The sequence below is a fragment of the Manis javanica genome, chromosome 10 (assembly GCF_040802235.1).
Source record: "Manis javanica isolate MJ-LG chromosome 10, MJ_LKY, whole genome shotgun sequence".
NCBI classification, from domain to species: Eukaryota; Metazoa; Chordata; class Mammalia; order Pholidota; family Manidae; genus Manis; species Manis javanica.
The window spans coordinates 100,665,544-100,672,739 of record NC_133165.1 but is presented as its reverse complement, the minus strand read 5'-3'; the positions used below and the strand labels follow the sequence as shown (position 1 = coordinate 100,672,739).

The window sequence follows — 7,196 nt, the reverse complement described above, 5'->3', positions numbered from 1 at the left end:
CTCACAATGCTGGTGGGCATGTAAATTGGGGCAGCCACTGTAGAAAGCAGTATGGAGGTTTCCCAAAAAAACTAAAAGCAGAAATGCTATAGGACCTAGCAATTCCACTACTGGGAATCTACCCAAAGAAAACAAAATCATTAATTTGAAAAGATATCTACACTCCTATGTTTATTACAGCATTATTTACAATAGCCAAGATATTGAAGCACCCTGTGTCCATCAATACTTTTTTTAAAATGTTGGATTCCCCTGAGGAAGGCGCCGCCCCAAATCACTCACCAAAGACGTTTCTTGATGCAACAAGCAAGAGGAATTTATTCAGAAGCCAACTAGTTGGGGTCCAAGTCTGCCCGTCGCAGCGGGTCTCAACGAGGACCCTGAGCACTTACAACTAAGTGGTTATATAGGATTTTCTGAGGCATTCAGCCCTAGAGGATTACCATGGTTACAGATTATGTTGTAGTAACAAGATAACAATACTACATAGCAAGATAACAATACTACAAAGGCAGTAATTTTTCAAACCTACGATTTCTGGGTTAGTGCCACGTCCTGGGGGTGTAGCAAGGTAGGGTCAGCTTTTATGCTTAACTAACCGAAAGGTTAGCGCTGCCAGCAGTCATGATTGATTAACTTGTTTTTCCAGAGGAGTTACCTGGTTTCAGTTGTTCCCTCTGAGTCATATATCAGAATGGCTTTTTGGGCTTCAAGATGGCTACTCTTAGGCTAACTTATTTCTCAGGGAGGTTGGGGTCCTACATTCCCCACTTCTTTTTCTGAACATTCTAATCATGGAATGTTGGTTTCTTCTTCTTGTGTGAGGGTATGATACTGTTGTCTCAGCATTAGCACCTGCACAGCACTTACTCTTTCTCTAATAAAGGTTATTACTCAATTTAAAATGCAGGGACCTAAGGTGAGGAGCAATATTGAAATAAGCAGGGGTCCTGCCAAAGTGGATATTAGAGTTGTAAGCCATGGGGATCTAGAAAACCAGGATTCAAACAGGCTCTGGTTAGCTTCTCGTTCTCGCTTTCGCTGATCTAATCTTTCTCTTAATTTAGACATTGAGTCTCTTACTACTCCAGTATGGTCTGCATAGAAGCAGCACTCTTCCTTTAGAGCTGCACACAATCCACTTTCTTTTAGAAATAGTAAATCTAACCCTCGTCTATTTTGCAGCACTACTTCAGAGAGAGAGGTTAGGGACTTTTCAAGTTTAGAAATAGACTGTTCTATAGTTCTCAAATCTTCATCGATAGCTATTCTTAGTCCTTCGTAATGTTGGTTTCCTTGTATAATTGCAGCTGCCCCTGGTCCTACTCCGGCTGCGACTCCTACTCTTAGTAATACAGCTAGAGTGAGTGAGACTGGCTCTTTTTTATACCTTAGTTTAGGTTCTAATTCTGCCACGAATGATAAGTCATCATGATACATTAGTCTGGGTACTAACTGGACCATGATACAGAAATCACGGGAGGAGTTGAAGGCAGAAGTAGAGACACATGGGATCACTCCAGTGTTACAAGCCCACCATCTCTTGGGAGGAGGGATTAAATACCTGTTTTTACCAGGGAAGGCTATGGGTATGGTCTCATTCTTTCTTCTACAGATAAAGACTCTAGCTGCTGCTAGGGAAAAGGGGCGATGACCGCTCTGGCTGCTTCGTGCTGAGAAGGGGGCGCAGTAAAGGGTGCAGCTAGGTCTCCATCACTGGTCAGTTGAGAGGGCTTCAGAAGGCTGGCGCTTCTATTCTGGGTTTCATTTTTATTACTATTTGCAGTTTTGTGGCTTCTAGGCAAGATAAAACAAATTGTGTTATTAGGTTATGTAGCAACATCTGGAGTTGGATTTTTTATTCTGGAAGGAGGCTACATTATTGAAACGATACTTCTCTCTAAAATCACTCTCATTTTTACTAGAAGTAACTAGGTTAAGAAAATAATTAACAGCTGGCTTGATTATTTGCACAGGTGCAGCAAGAAGAGCAATTGATTACACAGGTTCCTTTAAATATGCTTTGCTGGAACTTTTTGTAAGGAATTTCAGATTGAACTTTTAAAGGCCTCTTGAGGCCAGACAGCCAAGCCAGACTTGCCATCAGGCTTTACCTGCAGTACCTGTAGATTTGGATGAATTCTTCTCTTCTCGAGGTCTCTGCACCTGCCAGGAAGTGACTTTCTTTACTCACCTGGTAAGGCTGCTGGGAACTCTGTAAGCAAGGTACTAGGCCAGTTCTTCCAAGGGGCTTTGTTGGCTTTATAAAGTCAATCTTAGTTCTTTAAAGTTGTTCACATCTGAGTCTATGCACATGTCTCTCAGGTACGACATTCCAGTCAAAGCCCTGGTAGTATAACCAGTGTTCTTAAGTAGTCTTCTCACAAGGAAAGCAGATTCTTATTGAACTCGTGCAAATAAACATACTGCCATGGAATATAAAAACAGTCACTGAAAGTTTTTAAACTCTGGAGGGATCAAGTAGAGAGAAGGATGTTTCAATTCTGCTCATAAAGATAGTCATTTACTAAACTGTTGTCAGTTTAAGAGAACAAGGTTAAAACATTTTACCAGCAACATTTGAAACAAAAAGACACAAAATCATTTTCTTTAGTTTATGTAATCTTATGTAACTAATACCTGTTCTGCTGAAATCTAGTTCTTTACCAGTTTAGGGATAATACTATAAATGACAAAAGACTTACAAATGACAATGGTTAAAGATCTGATGAGAGCTTACTGTAAGACAGTTGACATAAGGAAATTCTGATATTTCTGTAATACAAAACATTTAGTAACAAAGTTTAGCATCATTCTCTTTGACAGTGCTTTCCTGGTAAATAAATATATATATATCAGATAAATAAGCCAAATTAGTCAAATACTTTCTCTAGTGAGAAAAAATTCTTCTGACATGTTCCAGGGGCCCTCTGGAAAATATCAGAGTTAACTAGAGGTAAAAGCACCTTTTTGCATTTAATTTTTTTAGAACTATCATTACACATTTATTGTCTATATACTCAGCACAGTAAACAAGATATCTTAAAAAGTGGGGCAGCAGGGGAGACTGCTGCTGTCAATTTTTAAAGACAACATACAGAAAGTCAAACTAATTCTAGGTTACTAAGCATTCTTGAGAGAATGGTAGCAGATGGTAGATTCTTCTGCTTTCATCTTCAGGAGGGGAAAAAAGCTACAATAAGAATTCATATTTAGCTGAAAGAACTGTCTAAACTCAAGGCAGAGTATAATATCACCAGGCATACAAAAGACCTGTTAGAGATACATACAAAGAATGAATATGGCTATAGTCAAATTCAACTTAAAAGTTTAAGCAGAATCTCAAATTTAAATGTCTCTTTCTTTCACACAGATATTCAGATATGACCAGAAATATGATTTGAGATGAAAGAGGTCAGGCATTTTACTTCTTCATTTAGGGACTGAGAAATGATGACCTTTGGCTTACAATCAATAGCTTACAAACAGTGAAAATAATAAGAACATAACTCAGCATAAGTGTCTAAGACCAGATACAAAAAAGCAGAGAAAGTGCTTAAGTTTACAGGTCTTTCCTGAAAGCTTCAAGAATGTTTTACTCTTTAATAGTAGATATAAGCTGCTATGCAAATTCTATTAAAAGCTCTAAGATTATTTGCATTAAAAAATATGGAGAGTCCCCCATGTTTTTTTTTTTTTAAAACATACAGCATATAAATTAAACAAGAAGACCTGGTGGTTCTCAAAAAATCTATTACAACTTTTCTCAAAAGTGGTCACACGTTCGTCTATCTAAACTTTTACAGTGAAACCTGTTTTTCTGGGAGAAACATAATCTTGTCCAGATTCTACAGTTTAATAAATTTTGGTTTGTTAACTAAGTGCATTTAATCAGCTGAAAAAAGCTTTGTTACTATTCTACTTAGGAATTCAATTTTTCAGGCCATGCAATCATTTTTAATAACAAAATATTTCAAAGGCAAATAAAGGTTATACAGTTGTTAACAAACTTTAGCTTTTAGTCCCTTTAACATTACGATTTCATGGCAACTCACTGAGACTTTAAGCATGAGAAACTGCTGTGATCTTTCAACATAGAGAAATGCCCTCTCTATCACTTTAAGCAGTTCTAACCAGAACTCAAAACTATTAGAAACTTCAAGCTCCAGTGAACACTGAGAAGCAGGACACTGCAAACTGTCAAACCAACATTTCCTAGACTGACAAACTTACGAACACATTCTACAATTTCTGCAACTATGAGCTTCACAGCACAATCTCCCAGCAAACACAGAGCACATCTTCTCAACTTAACAAAACTCTAAGGCTTTAAGTTACTACAAAGATTCTCAGGCTGCAGGTAGGCATACACACTGCAACACACAATTAAAAAGGTGTTCACTTGCCACACTTATCCAGTTCACTTACCTGCAACAACTATGCTAGCCTACTCACAAGACCCCCACTGAACACTAGACAAAGCCAAGCTTCTAAGCATTCTATTCTTAAAAGATTTAGCAGATAACATGACTCAAATGACTCTAGGTAAACTCAGGCAGCCGACAACTACCAGGACATGCCCGTCTCAGGCAAACCCAAATTAGCATTAATGCTTAACACTTTTTTATCAGGTTTTCTGGAAGTTTTAGAACACTCAATTTTCACAAGCGCTTGTCTTTAAATCAATTTCATTAATACCATCCGGAGGTAGAAAGATATATTCATTTACACACTTAGGGGGTTGTCTGAGTCTGTCCCATTGTCAGTATAACAATTATTAGGCACATGAAAGACACAAAAAACAGAGACACACACAGATTAGACACACAGCGGCCGCTTTTTGTTTTTTTTTTTCTCAGATTTTCAAACAGAAACCAAAAGGAATCAGAGGGTTGATATTCCTGGCGCCTGAAAATCAACCCTATCTCATCAGATTCACCTTGCCAGAAAAACAGACGGGAGGCTACCAGGCGTCCCTGGCCTCCCAACCTCCCCGAGGCGTCCCTCAGGGTTGCAGCCTGCGGTGCTCCTAGTACGTCTACCGACCGCAGTCTCGACCCCTTTACGGGATCGGGACAGCTGCCAGACAGTGGGTACCCCTTTACAGAATTCTGACCGGTCTCACTGAAAACAGAAGACAGAACACAGACAACTCAAGGCGCCACTAATCTTACCTCTTCCTCCAAGAGCGACTTCGGGAGTGAAGCGGGGTGAGCGCATGATCCCGGACGAGCCCCCAAATGTTGGATTCCCCTGAGGAAGGCGCCGCCCCAAATCACTCACCAAAGACGTTTCTTGATGCAACAAGCAAGAGGAATTTATTCAGAAGCCAACTAGTTGGGGTCCAAGTCTGCCCGTCGCAGCGGGTCTCAACGAGGACCCTGAGCACTTACAACTAAGTGGTTATATAGGATTTTCTGAGGCATTCAGCCCTAGAGGATTACCATGGTTACAGATTATGTTGTAGTAACAAGATAACAATACTACATAGCAAGATAACAATACTACAAAGGCAGTAATTTTTCAAACCTACGATTTCTGGGTTAGTGCCACGTCCTGGGGGTGTAGCAAGGTAGGGTCAGCTTTTATGCTTAACTAACCGAAAGGTTAGCGCTGCCAGCAGTCATGATTGATTAACTTGTTTTTCCAGAGGAGTTACCTGGTTTCAGTTGTTCCCTCTGAGTCATATATCAGAATGGCTTTTTGGGCTTCAAGATGGCTACTCTTAGGCTAACTTATTTCTCAGGGAGGTTGGGGTCCTACAAAAACATAACCTCAAGATTGTACTTTGTTCAGAATAAAACAAAACATGAAGCTTAGAACTGGAATGCTTAGAACCCTTTCTCCATATCTCGTCCCAGCTCAAAATGCTTGCATCTCTTAGTAGCCAGTATTCTCTTAGATCTGTAGGTGGGCTCAAGCGTCAGCACAATATTTGTACTTTCAGCCTTTTTACAGACCAGCTTAGTCTGCCCACCACAGTCATTATGCTTCCTGTCATAAGCACCCTGCTGCTTTCCCAGGGTAAACAGAGAATCCTTGTCTTACTTGTACCACGTCACTTTCCGAGGCTGGTGCTTGGCACACTTCTTAAAAGAAATCCAGAGGATTTTAGGAATGTTCATCATGTTTGCGAGAGTGCTATTAGCAGGGCAAACTACTGTAATTGCTTTAATACCTTCTACCAGTGTTCATACCAAAGGTGAAACTCCTCTGACACAGAACTAGTTAAAAACCACTCAGCTCCACAGAGAAGGAGACAGCAGATCTACTCTCATGGTCTTTGTGCAGCACTGAGGGGCTGCTGATTTTTTTTGCCCTGTGTTCTCTGAACCATGGCTGATTCTGTTCAAGGGTACTTAGTTCTAAAACACCTTCTGACAGCCTACTGGTGTGCCTGACTGCACTCTAGGCAGGAAGAAGTGAGTTAAACTGTAGCCAAATTCTTCATACCTTTTTTATCTTGAACCTGAAGAGCAGGTTTGGCTGTTCACTTCAGCCCTTCTGGCCTCAGAAGCTTCTAAGCCGAAACCACTCACTGACTTGGGAAAGGGACTCCTACCTCCTCTTAATGGAGTCATCACCCATATTTTCACTTTCTGTGTACTAAGAAGACAAGCTTGCCATGGATTCTGCTTCATCTCCAGGTACTTTTTTTTCCCCAGCAATTTGCGAGCGGCAGCTCTCCATACTTTAATAAAATTGGGGTAGCAAGGCAGCAATGCCCTTTGCAGAGAAGCAGCATCCTATTCCTATGGAAGGTGACTGGCTAACTGGGAGGGAACTGGTGGGCAAAGTGGAGGGGATATTCTCTGAGCTCAAAGCAGTTTGGGAAACTGACACATTAATGGGATCCCAAATTATAGTTAAGCTATGTGTCTATAACAGGCTATATGTATTTCTTTTTTTAGTTGGCATTATGAAATATATTGTCTCTTCATATTTAACGTCTCAGATAACTGCAACTAGCAATGAAAATATTCATTTAAAAACACCTATAGAGTGCCTTTAGTATCATTAGAAAAGAGAGAAACCTTTCAAAGATCTTCAAGGGCTTCTCAATACTGCTTTGCTCCAGTTTTTCACATCTGTAATTTTTAGGATTCTCATGCAGTCTTCGTGATTACCACCGCCACCACCATGATCATAAAACCTTGTGCTTTCATAGGGTTCATTTTCAGCACTACATTACTCTG

The 7,196-nt window shown here is 40.2% G+C and overlaps 1 long non-coding RNA gene and 1 pseudogene across 1 annotated transcript; both read right to left on the bottom strand.

The window, feature by feature from the left end:
• Positions 1-290: 290 nt before the first annotated feature.
• On the bottom strand, positions 291-5,760 carry LOC140843631 (uncharacterized). The gene is made up of 2 exons (XR_012121537.1): positions 2,115-5,760; positions 291-2,010 (listed from the first exon to the last, which is right to left on the bottom strand). It is a non-coding gene; the product is annotated as an uncharacterized lncRNA (long non-coding RNA).
• A 71-nt stretch (positions 5,761-5,831) lies between these two features.
• Positions 5,832-6,128, bottom strand: LOC108406909 (large ribosomal subunit protein eL42-like; annotated as a pseudogene).
• Between the last annotated feature and the right edge of the window lie 1,068 nt (positions 6,129-7,196).